We start from the raw sequence: 14,142 nt of genomic DNA on the forward strand, positions 1-14,142 counted from the left end.
TCTCCAGGTGCCCATCCATTTCAATGCTACTTCCCATTCCCATTCCGACATGTCAGTCCATGGCCTCCTCCACTGCTGCAATGAGGCTATGCTCAGGTTGGAGGAGCAACATGTTATATTCCATCTGAGTAGCCTCCAACCTGATGGCACAAACATAGATTTCTCAAACTTCTGGTAATTGCACCTCCCCTTTTCACTATTCCCCATTCCCATTTCTGTCACTCACCTTATCTCCTTACCTGTCCATCACCTCCCTTTGGTGCTCCTCCGCCTTTCCTTCTTCCATGGCCTTCTGTTCTCTCCTATCAGATCCATCTTTCTCCAGCCCTTTATCTCTTTCACAATCAACTTCACCACTCCCCATTCCTAGTTTCACCTATCACTTACTGCCTTGTACATATTCGTCTCTGCCTTCCACCTTCTGACCCTAACTTCGCATCTCTTTTCCCAGTCCTGATGAAGGGTTTTGGCCTGAAATGTTGACTACTTACTTTTTTTCCTTAAAAGTTGTCTACTCTTAACTTGGTGCCTGGTGTTTCCCTGCACATAAACACAAGTTACACCTAACATTCATGTCTTTTTTGTTTTCCAACAAGAAGGAAATGTTATACATTTTACACCTACTGTTAGAGGTAGTCAGCAGCCTAGCAATGCCCAGGCCCTCGGCATTAAGGTCAGCCAGTTGAGATAGATTTCACAGGTGAGGGAGGAGTCTTTAATCTACAATTCTGCAGCTTGCTGATGACCATCTGCACCACAGTGAGCACTGATGTGAACTGGACGAGGACAGGAGACATTAACTCATGAAGTACTAGCCGATGAGCTTCCAACTGAATTATTTGCGTGGGACCAAGCTGAGGTGTCTTCACTTCGCAACTTAAAATATGCAAGCAAGATATGTTTCTATCACTGAACTGAAATTTGTAATGTGTTTATGGTGCACACATATTCATTATCTTCAGCATTTTATTAACCACTAGTTCAATAAATGATTTAAATGAGCAGAATGTTTTGATTACATAATTAACCACTACCTGAACAATAGTAATTGTCAGTATCTTTTATAGGGAATTGTATACAAAGGGAAAAATGATGTGCAGTGTGCTATGACCATCCTAATATTCTCTCTCTCCAGTTGTAATCAGTGACTCAGCTCCCGCTGGTATTTGGCTGAGAGGTGCATACCTGCATAAGTATTCAGTACCAATAACAATATGAACCAGTATGAAACAGGCAGAAAGCTACAGATGCTGAAAATATAAATGGAAAATTCCAGAAATATTCAGTAGGTCACATAACATCTGTGAAGAGAGAGACAGAAAACAGAGACAATAATTCCGGTTAACTTAGATTAGTTTTCCAGGACTTCACATCTTTATTCCACCCTAATTCCATGATTTTCAAACCCCACTTCTACCAAATGTTCAAAAGTCTCATTGATTTTCAGACTGCATATTCTTTACTGTCTCCATCCATGAGCAAAGTTAATATTTAAAAATATATATTTCTTTCTGTACTGATACTCAAATTCTAAGGGGAGGGCACTAAGTCGTTATTGCTAAAATGAATTTAGATCTTTCTGTGTTTCTTTCTTACCAAATTATTCCTACATCCTTGCTTTTCAACATACTCTTGTAATTTTACTCTGAACATTATAACCAGGTTAGCATTGAGCAGCATTTATTGAAAAGTTTTCTAAGTTTTGCAATGATGAAACGCCTCCTATTTATAGTTATATGTGCCAATTTCTTAAGCTCACTTCTGTATTCTTTACACTGGTACTGGAGGTGGTGGTGAGGCAATTATACAAAGTATGAGGTGTGTGTGTGTGTGTGTGTGTGTGTGTGTGTGTGTGTGTGTGTGTGTGTGTGTGTGTGTGTGTGTGTGTGTGTGTGTGTGTGTGTGTGTGTGTGTGTGTGTGAGAGAGAGAGAGTAGTTTTTGTTGACTGCAGATCATGGTCTCTCTTTGGGGGCTTTGCAAGTGCTTGGTGGGTGGTGGGTGGGAACCAGATGCTCTGGTTCCTCCCAAATCCCAAAGATGTGCAGGGTTGGTGAGTTAATGGTCCCCTGATGAGTGTGTTCGAGAGGTGGAAGCTGGAGTGAATTGATGGGTACGTGCGGAGAATACAATCAGATCGGGATAAATTTAAGGTGAATAATTAGCACAAACTTGATAGGCCAAAAGGCCTGTTTCCCAACTGTGCTACTCCAAGATTTGCACAGCAAGTAGACGAGGCAGTGCATGTTAAGGAGCAAAATGGTTTGGGGCAATATTGGCAGCTGGGGGTCACTTCTGTTTGCTCATATCTGCATTTAGTCCTCTGTGTCATTTTAAATTTATTCCATTATTTTCTAGAGAAGACACTTCACAACTCTTTTAATCCCAAAAAGATATAGAACATTAAGAACAGAAGCTCCTTGAAAAAAAGACATGCAATGCTCTTCACAGATATCACCCCCAATCAAATTGTCCCTTGGGATAAGTTGAGCCACCACCCAAATTTATTGCAACCAACAGTAAGCTTCTTGGAAGTCAGCTTAACATTTTGAGAAATATCACTTCTTACCCAACCTAAATTTTCCTGTTTTGGGGGTTATAATTACCTCAACAGTTGAAGGAAACACACAGTGAAGCACTGTCATTAAAGGACAAAGCAGCACTGTGACATATCAGACAGAGTATCTAAGCAAGTCTTCAAAGCATTGAAAGCTATGGGCCTAACGTAATTAGTGTAGATAAATATAATAGAAGGTATGGACATGGTGGAGTTCAAGAGGCTTCTAGATAGATGCATGACTATGTGGTGAATAGAGGTTTACAGATGATACACAGAAGAGACGACATTTAGTATAATTTGGCATCAGGATTAGCACATCATGAGCTAAATGGCCTGAGTAGTGATGTACTGTTGCAAGTTCGATGTTCTGTATGACTCTGACTTTTTGAGCTGTTGCCTTGTAGCCAAAGATGCAAATTTGATCCTGGCTTCTGGTAATATTTGAGTGGAGTTTGCACATTCTCCCTGTGTCCCAGCCAATTATTTTCTCTGGGTGCTCCAGTGTTATCCCATGAAACATGCAAATTGGTCATTATAAATTACCCCTAGAGTCTAGGTGAGTGATAGGAATGTGAGAAGAATTGTTAAAATGGGATTAATGTTTGAGCTCTGTGTTGTATGATTGATTTAATGGACTCCACTCTTTGGATCTTTTTGCCTTCATTCGTTCCCTAATCTCATATCACAATCATTCCCTTTCCATATATTTCTATTATAGTCCATGCGCTTTGCACAAGCTCATATTTGCCTTTGTAATGAAGTTCCAGGCTACCTGAGGAGATATCATCTGTGGTCCCAAAAGTGAAACAAAACAAAGCTTAGCACGTGCCTATTAATACCATGCTGCAAAGAAGTTAGTCTCTAAGTGTGCATCAATTATGAGTCAGTTCAGATCCAATAGAACTCAGTGTGTTGTTTAAACTTGATCTCCTTGTGACGTCTGTGAAGATTACAATAGCCTGCTAAATTTTGCAGACTTTTGGCCTTAGGGTTTAATACAGAACGGATTCAGAGTGGCTTCTTCAAATGCTCTAATCTCTTATTGCTGTTCTTCTGGTAGAAACTGGCTGCAAGTCTTCAGTCAACAGTTGACATAACTTCCTAATCATGCCCTGTGGGGAAACTGGTCTGCTGGGATATTTTTAAACTGAGGAATTCAAGTAACACTAAAGAGACACAGAACGGCATCAAACTGAAGGCAAAAACAGAAAGAATGCAAAATTCTGGGTTCTAGTAAAGAAGAGAGAAACAAAACCAACTAAGCCAACAAAGCAGATAATAAAAGCCAATCAACATTATAAAATAGAAGAAAAGGCCAAATGTAATAAACTAGTAAAGATTAGAGTGATTTTTATGAATTATAAATTAAATAATATACAAGTCCTAGTTTAATTGCCAATTTAAAAAAGGTGGTCAGCTCTTTAAAAACAAAAGTACTGTTTTTATAAATATTCGATATATGCAATATTCCCCATTAATTACTTCTAATTATTCCATTTAATCAGAATACACAATCACATATGCATGGTTGCAATAAAAAGCAATATTGAAAGAAAACCATAAGTTTTCTTATGTAAACACAATGTTTACAAAAGAAAAAAACAGCTAGAACAGAATAAGTCCATTGTAGTGCAAAGTGATCAGAGAGATTATTGTGCTATACTCCAGTGATCAGGGTTGTGCTGAATGGGTCAGGAATCGAATGGTTGAAAGGAAGCAACTGCTTTTGAACCTGTATATAGAGTTTGACTTTCCTCTGTGCCTTATTTTATGCTTTTGATTGATTCAGGAATGTTTCCTGCTTTTTTTTATTGGTGTTCTTGTAAAACTAAAGACTCTTGTGTATTTAAAAATTTAACTCAAGAGATGCATCAGCTTTTATCTGCATAAAGTTCACCTCAATTGAAAAAATCTATTCAAAATAACAATTACTGATTTGTTTAAGTTTTACCTTAATTACTTCTAAGTCAAAATTAATTTTCTTATGTGATCACAAACTCTCTTATTTCCCATTGTTTCTATTGTTCACTCATTGCCATGCTCCAGTGTATCTGGTATACAAGTGGGATTGTTCAGCAGTTTACATGAGGAGAGGGCTTTGATGGCAATTCAATGTAGGAAGAGGTTAATTCTGCATGGTTGATATTCATTGTTGACACAGAATTTTATCAATTTACAAAGAGATAATGTTAACAGTAGGCTTTCCTGTTGTCTCTTCAGAGACGAGAACTAGAGGTCATGGGTGTGAGGGGTGAAATATTTAAAGGGAACCTTCACTCAGTGGGTAGTTAGAGTGTGGAATGGTCTGCTAGCAGAATTCATGGATGCAAGTTTGATGTCAGCATTTAAGAGAAATTTGGATAGGTATGTACATGGATGAGAGGGGTATGCATGGCTATGGTCTGGGTACTGGTAAATGGGACTGGACAGCATAATAGTTCACAGTGCCCAAGACCCTGTTTCTGTGTTGTAGTGTCCTAAATGAGATGAATATAATCATAATTCTGAGAATATAAGGATTGGCCTGAATATTCTTATGCCACACCTCAAAGCCTTTTAGGGTCTCATGGAGAAAAATATGGATCAAATTTAGATTCATATTCATACCAAAGCCCCAACAAGATCAAAATCCACGATCAATCTTGATAAAATGTTTAAGCTATCAAGATAAAGAAAAGATCTTGAAGAAAGCTGCTCAAGGTGCCAGAAAGAGAAATGGGCCATTGATGATAGAAGGGAAAAGAGTTCTTTTTTATCCTGATATAAGTTACGACCTTTTGAAGAGGCGGAAGGAATTTAATTCAGTGAAAAAAATCTTATGGGAAAAGGGTTATAAATTTATATTGAGCTACCGAGCAACACTGATAATTTTTTTGGATGACGAAGAAAGAAGATTTTTTACTAATCATCAGAAAGCGGAGGAATTTGTACAGGAACTTCCTAATATTCACGAGATGTGGTAAAGAATTATGAAAATGAAATGGATTAAAGATGAAGTCTGAGATAGGGATCTGATTTGATGGATATTTATGAGTAGAAGAATATACGAATACACTTTAAGTATATGATAGAAGGGGAACAAGATAAAAAAAATTGAGGAATATTAATTGGGAGTAGAGATATTAATTTTTTTTCTTCTTCACTTATATATGTATTTTTTTTGTTACGGGGGAGCTGGAGGAACTTCTGTTCAATTGCTGCGGGATTCACATGTGTAATCATGGCAATTGCCATGACCCGTAAAACAGAGGGGGGTAATGTGTTTCTATTCATTCACAACATTAGTGGGAGGGTATTCTGTTATTTTTTCTTTACTATCTTTCTTCTATTTTTCTTTTTTTGCCTGGATGATTGGTGGGGAGACACAAGGCAACATGGAGAATTTTAAAGAGATTCCCCAAGGTATTATGAATGACTAATTTACTCAATTTTTTAAGTTTTAATGTTAATGGGCTTAATGGACCTGTGAAAAGAAAAAGAGTTTTAACATATATTAAGAAAATGAAAGGAGGTATAACTTTTTTGCAGGAAACACATTTAACAGAGACAGAACATCAGAAATTAAAGAGAGATTGGGTTGGAAGTGTTATTGCAGCTTCATTTAATTCAAAGTCGAGGGGAGTTGCAATTTTGGTTAATAAAACCTTACCAATTAAAATACAAAATGTACTAATTGATTCTGTAGGGAGATATGTGATTATACATTGTCAAATCTTTTCGGAATTATGGACTCTTGTGAACATTTATGCACCAAATGAAAATGATGCAAAATTCATACAAGAAGTTTTTTTGAATTTGGCCGACGCACATGATAAAATATTAATAGGTGGAGATTTTAACTTTTGTTTAGACCCAGTTCTAGATAGATCAACTAAGGCTATTACAAAATCAAAAGTAATAAAGCAAACTTTATCATTGATGAAAGACTTGAATTTGATTGATATATGGAGAAGAATTAATCCAAGAGAAAGAGATTATTAATTTTATTCAAATAGACATAAAACTTATTCAAGGATTGATTTTTTCCTATTATCAATGAATATTCAGGATAGAGTGAAAAGTGTGGAATATAAAGCAAGAATTCTGTCAGATCATTCCCCTTTAATAATGACAATGATAATAATAGATAAGGAGGAATTGATTTACAGATGGAGATTTAATTCAATTTTATTAAAACGTCAAGATTTTTGTGATTTTATGAAAAAACAGATCAAATTTTTTTGGATACAAACTCATATTCAGTTGATGATAAATTTATATTATGGGAAGCGATGAAAGCATATTTGAGGGGTCAGATAATAAGTTATACTTCTAAAATTAAGAAGGAATATACGGTAGAAATAGGTCAATTAGAAAAAGAGATTACAAAATTAGAAAAAGAATCCCAAAGATACATGACAGAAGAAAAACGAAGACAACTTGTTAATAAGAAGCTACAATATAATACACTCCAGACATATCGAACAGAAAAAGTAATTATGAGAACTAAACAGAGATATTATGAATTAGGTGAAAGATCACACAAGATTCTTGCTTGGCAGTTGAAAACAGAGCAGGCTTCCAAAACAATAAATGCAATTAGAACAAGTGCAAATAAAATTACTTATAAACCTTTAGAAATTAATGAAACTTAAAAAAATTTTTACTCCGAATTATATCAATCAGAATCACAAAATGAGGTTGCTGAGATAGAAATTTTTTTATCACAAATAACTCTTCCAAAATTGAATTCGGAAGAACAGAAAGGATTAGATATGCCCTTTACATTAAAAGAGGTTGAAGAAGCTTTAGGTTCACTACAGAGTAATAAATCTCCAGGAGAAGATGGTTTTCCGCCTGAATTTTATAAAACATTTAAAGATTTATTAATCCCTCCCTTTATGGAGTTAATATATCAAGCGGAAAGAACACAAACTTCCACAATCTTTTTCAACAGCGATCCTAATAGTATTGCCAAAAAAAGATAGAGATCCTTTAAAACCAACATCATATAGGCCTATTTCTTTGTTGAATACGGATTATAAAATAATAGCAAAAATTTTATCTAATAGATTATCTAAATATTTACCAAAATTAATACATATGGATCAAACAGGCTTTATTAAAAATAGACAATCGGCGGATAATGTAACTCAGTTACTTAGCATAATTCATCTGGCACAAAAGAAGGAGGAAATGAGTGTGGCAGTTGCTTTGGATGCAGAAAAAGCATTTGATAGATTGGAATGGGACTTTTTATTTAAGGTATTGGAAAAATATGGGTTAGGAAAATCTTTTATAAAATGGATTATAACCTTAAATACTAGTCCCAAAGCTAAAGTAGTGACAAATGGTCAAATTTCAACATCATTCCAGTTAACAAGGTCAACCAGACAAGGCTGTCCATTATCACCTGCCCTATTCGTATTGGCGATAGAACCATTAGCTGAATTAATTAGAACGGATCCAGACATTGTGGGCTTCAGAGTTAACCAGGAGGAATATAAGATTAATTTATTTGCTGATGATGTTCTGATTTACTTAACAACCCCATTACATTCGTTGCATAAATTATCTTTCAGATTGGAAGAATATGGGAAAATATCAGGATATAAAGTAAACTGGGATAAAAGTGAAATTTTACCCCTTACTAAAGGAGATTATAATCAATGTCGATTAGTAACTCAATTTAGATAGCCGACAAATGGTATAAAATATTTAGGTATAAGAGTCAATAATGATATAAAGAATTTATATAAATTATTTGCCATTATTGAAAAAAATACAAGAAGATCTTGATAAATGGATGATGTTACCAATAACATTAGTAGGTAGAGTTAATGCTGTAAAAATGAATATATTTCCCAGATTACAATAATTATTCCAAACATTACCAATACAACTGCCCCAGAAGTTTTTCAAGAGTTGAATAAATGTGTGTGAGGAAGTTTCTTTGGAAAGGTAAGATGTCAAGAATATCGTTGGAAAAATTGACATGGAAATTTGACCTAGGAGGGTTACAACTCCCAAATTTTAAGAATTATTATAAAGTAAATCAACTTAGATTTATTGCATCTTTTTTTGATGAAGAAAAACCGGCATGGATTAGAATAGAGTTAGATAAGATAGGAGAAAATATACCAGAAGATTTTATATATAAATGGAAATCCAAATGGATACGGGAAAAGAAAGAATCTCTTACATTAAAACATTTGATCGATTTATGGAATAAGGTAAATGTGGATGATGAGATAAAGAAATCTTTATTAGCAAAGAGAACCCTAATTCAAAATAGACTTATTCCTTTTACAATGGATAATCAACTTTTATATAACTGGTTTCAAAAAGGGGTCAGATATATAGGTGACTGTTTTGAAGGAGGTATATTGATGTCGTTTGATCAATTAAAGAATAAATATAAAATATCAAATAACACTCTTTTCTGTTATTTTCTTAAATTAAAGGTCTATTTAAGAGATAAACTGGGTCAAACAATGTTAATGCCAAAACTTAATGAAATAGAAACTTTAATTCAAAAAGGAAAAATTTTAAAAAAATGTATGTCTTGTATGTATAATTTGATTCAAAAATAGACAATTAAACCAGGAATTCGTAAGTCAAGACAAAAATGGGAAACTGATCTGAATATTAAAATTGATTAAAAAAAATTGGTCAAGACTATGTCTTGGTAGTATGACAAATACAATAAATGTCCGACTTAGATTAGTACAATACAATTTTTTACATCAATTATATATTACACCACAAAAAATAAATAGATTAAACCCAAATTTATTTGACCAATATTTCCGATGTAATCAAGAAATCGGTACTTTTTTACACTCTACTTGGTCTTGTTTTAAAATTCAACCTTTTTGGATAAATCTAAGACTTTTACTGAAACAAATTATTGGAATACAACTTCCACATAGCCCAACATTATTTTTATTAGGCGATATTGAAGGAATAATACCAAAACCTGAATTGAATGAATATCAGAAAAAATTTATAAAAATTGCATTGGCAGTCGCCAAAAAAGCTATAGCAGTTACTTGGAAATCAGATTCATACTTAACTATGGACCGTTGGAATAATGAAATATATAGCTGCATTCCACTTGAAAAAATTACTTATAATTTAAGAAATGAATATGATATATTTTTGAAAATTTGACACCCCTATCTACAAAAGATAGGATTAAATATATAGGTCCTTTGAAGATAAAATTATTAGTTATTTGGGGGAAAAAATAAAGATATATACTAAAGTTATTTTGAACTCCATGGTGCAAGTGGGGATCCTCTGATATCCTCTGATATCTGATATCCTCTGAAATTCTTTCTTTCTTCTTTCTTTTTTTTTCTTTTTTCTTTTTTTTAGACAGGGATGTTAAGGGGTGAAGGGTTAAGGGGAGGGGAGGGCTAATATTAATTTTCATTACTTTATTATTCTATTCATTGTATGTAATTCTCTTAAAAATTTAATTAAAAAAATATATTAAAAAAAGAATCCAAATTGAGCCTCATGACTCATGAAAAAAATACCTTAATCCCACACTCTTGCTTCCGGCCTATAGCCTAGTAAACCCTTCAAGTTCATGTCCCATTGTCTTTTCAAAAGTTCCTGTGGCTTTCCGAACCTTCAGAACTATCTGTACAGTCCAGTTTGCTGTTCTGTAGCTCATTGGCACATTCATAATTTATTACTTCAACAACTTTTGCATCACTTGTGAAGTACAAAATTGTTCAGTTCCTTTTCAAATAAGTGGTAAGGTACTAACGTTTGGCAAGAGCAGGTCAGAGATTGGGCACCAGAATCTTCCAGAGGTTGAAGCAAGCTCCAAATGAATTTACTTGCCAAAGGAAATGCTAAATTCCTGTTTGCTTTGTCCAAGTCCCTCAGAATCTTGAATATCTCTATTGGGCCTCCCTCAACCTGTCCAAGGAGAACATTCATGGAGGCTCTAGTCTCCCCCGTTAACTCTACACTATCGTGACTACTATCCTCACAATAATCTCTATCAGTACTCTTGCTAGAGTCTTGAAATCCTTTCATAAGGTACAGTACCCAGAATGATATACAATACCCCAGCTGTAGCAGAACCAGAGATATGTTAAGGATCAGTATGATTTATTTGATTTTGTTCCAATGACAATATTTTTCAAATACAATTTCTTATACTCTTCCTTCTCAATCCACAATGTCATCTTCAATGGCTTGTGAATAGATTCCTCCATGTTTTTTTTTCAGTTTGTATTCTATTGAAAATAGTACTGTGCGGATTGATAATTTCTTTTCACGTTGAAGTCTATGTGAACTTCTAATAATGCTGCACTCCCCATTGCCCCAACCTACATCCAATTATCATGCTCACTTTTTGCTACTTTCTGTATCATCCATAGTCTTCAAATCAGCTCTGATTATACCACAGTCTCAGTCGCTTATCTGCAGGGGTGCAGTGCTGCCGGAGCTCACCAGCGCACCACTCCAGCACCTCTGTAAAAAAAAGTCAAAATAAACAAGCGGGGAATTTAACAGCGGCCACAAATTAAATAGAGGGAATTTTACAGAAGTGGGGGTCAGAGAAAGGGGGTGGTGGCTGGTGGGGAAAATACCACTGATAACATTAGGATATTTGATCGTTTTTGGTGAAATACTAGAGCTGTGACTGTTTTGTGACAGTTGACCCATCATCGCAGCATACCCTGCTGTAGCCTCCCGCCATTTCACAGATCCGCAGTCTCTCTCCAGCGCTCATTGTTTGAGCATTGTTCACCAAGAAAATAAAAATCTTAGATCTTTTGAAAAGTGGTATGTCGCTTGCCGAAGTGGGCCATAAGGTCGGTAAGAACGAATCGAGCATTCGCACAATAAAGCAGAAAGAAGCTGAAATTCGTGGAAGTGTTCGTGCTACCCCTGCAACAGCAAAAATGGTCTCTCTGGTTCATGATAAAGTGCTTGCAAAGACTGAAAAAGCATTAAGTGTGTGGCTAAAGGACATGTCACAGAAGCATTTCCCTACTGATGGCAAAATTATGCGTGAAAAAGCACTTAGCCTCTATGAGCACCACTGTGAGGGGGTTGAGGAGAGCGAGAGGAAGGAGCTTAAGTCTAGTAAGGGATGGCTGGCTGGCTGTGTAAAGTGCTACAGCCTCAAGAACTTAAAGATCACGGGAGAATCGGCATGGCAGATGTACCAAGCATCTTATTATGGAGCTGATCGAAGTACATGCTTGAAGACTCTCAGAAAAAGAATTCTTGATCACAAACTATCAATAGCTCACACTGCTGCTCTAAGTGTTGAAAATATAGCTAGTGAAGATGCTCTTGGAAAATTATGTGACACCATGAATGCTTCGCATCTAAAGGCAACTTGTTCAATTTTTCGTTCTGCATATTATTTAGCTCAGAATGACAGACCATACTCTAATTACTTTGGCTTATTGGAACTTCAAAAAATATGGTATTGACATTGGAATTGGACTGAATTCCCACACTAGTGCTACAGAGATAATTAATCACATAGCCATTAATATGAAAAATAAAATTTGCCAGCATATCAAGCAGATAAATAGCAAATTTTCTGTTCTCATTGATGAATCAACAAGCCTAAGCATCAAGACTGCCCTAATAGTTTATCTGAAATGTGCAAGCGATAAGGCAGGTGATCTCCATTTTATGTTTTTAGATCTAATTGAATGCCTGATCAGAAAGCTGCAACTATCGCTAAGCATCTATTGAACTGTCTCAATAACCATGGTGAACACAAAGTACACTGCAGATGCTGTGGTCAAGTCAACACGTACAACAAGCTGGAGGAACTCAGCAGGTCGGGCAGCATCCGTGGAAACGAGCAGTCAATGTTTTGGGCTGAGACCCTTCATCAGGACTGAAGGAGAGGGCAGGGGCCCCATAAAGAAGGTGGGAGGAGGGTGGGAAGGAGAAGGCTGGTAGGTGCCAGGTGAAAAACCAATCAGAGGAAAGATCAAGGGGTGGGGGAGGGGAAGCAGGGAGGGGATAGGCAGGAAAGGTGAAGAAGGAATGTAAGGGGAAATCACTATGGGTAGTAGAAGGCAAAATGATGAGAAAGGTGATGGGCAGCTAGAAGAAGAGGCAGAGTGAAAGTGGGATGGGGGAAGGGAGGGGGAGGGAATTACCAGAAGTTGGAGAATTCGATGTTCATACCAAGGGGCTGGAGACTACCCAGACAGTATATGAGGTGTTGCTCCTCCAACCTGAGTTTGGCCTCATCATGGCAGTAGAGGAGGCCATGTATAGACATATCCAAATGGGAATGTGAAGCAGAGTTGAAGCGGGTGGCAGCAGGGAGATCCTGTCTGTTATGTTGGACGGAGTGGAGGTGCTCAACGAAGCGGTCCCCCAATCTGCATCGGGTCTCGCCGATGTAGAGGAGGCCGCACCGGGAGCACCGGATGCAATAGATGACCCCAACAGACTCAGAGGTGAAGTGTTGCCTCACCTGGAAGGACTGTTTGGGGCCCTGAATTGTGGTAAGAGAGGAGGTGTAGGGACAGGTGTAGCACTTACGCTTGCAGGGGTAAGTGCCAGGTGGGAGATCTATGGGGAGGGACGTGTGGACCAGGCAGTCGCAGAAGGAACGCGAAATAACCATGGGTTTGATGACTCTTACTTGAAACAGAACCTTGTAGCATTTGCTAGTGATGGGGGCAAGCGTAATGCTTGGTGTCAAATCTGGTGTTGCTACAATTCTCAAGAAACATTACCCTGATGTGATAATTTGGCACTGTCTTAATCACAGATTAGAACTTGCTGTAGGTGATTTGGTGAGAAAAGTTCATGGAATAAATCACTTTCAATCATTTATGGACAAATTGTACTCTGTTTACAGTAGATCACCTCTAAATCAAAAGGAACTATCTTAATGTGCCTCTCAACTAGAACAACAAATTTGCAAAATAGGCCTTGTTCTGGGCACCAAGTGGGTACCTAGCTCACTTCAAACAGTTTCAGCAGTGTGGCAAAATTATGAAGCACTGTGTTTTCATTTTGAAAAAGCATTGAAGGATGAAACAAGATCTGGAAGAGACAGAAAACCCTATGAAGGTCTGTTGAAAAGACTGTCTTCAGAACAGTTTCTATTGGACTTAGCTCTAACGCATGACACGTTGCATGAACTTGGTTTGCTGTCAGATTGCTTACAGAAACGTCCTACTATGATTGATTATGCAGACAAACTGATCCAACAGAGCATAAGATCCCTGCATGGACTGAAAGAGCAACCTGGAACAAAAACTCTAGAAGCTCAAGAGGCAGTGAAAAGGGGAAGTTTGGAGAAATTACCTTAACAAGCAACAACAAAATTGTCTCCATTAATTATCTACAGTTTCTTACTAGTCTTATAAACAATCTGAAGCACCGTATGTTCACGGCAACATCCTTGAAAGGTTCTCAAACTTATAAACCTCAAAGTATGTATAAATCCCTGCTAAATGAAATGTGTGTCCTTGATAAAGATAACTGGCCTGCTGAAATACCGCCTAATTATGGAGAAGCTGCAATATCATCTCTCTGTTAGAGGTTTAAGCTTTCTTCTTCCTCTGTAATAAATGCCTTCAGAGATTAT

Source organism: Hemitrygon akajei, chromosome 9 (assembly GCF_048418815.1).
Source record: "Hemitrygon akajei chromosome 9, sHemAka1.3, whole genome shotgun sequence".
In the NCBI taxonomy this organism is placed as follows: domain Eukaryota; kingdom Metazoa; phylum Chordata; class Chondrichthyes; order Myliobatiformes; family Dasyatidae; genus Hemitrygon; species Hemitrygon akajei.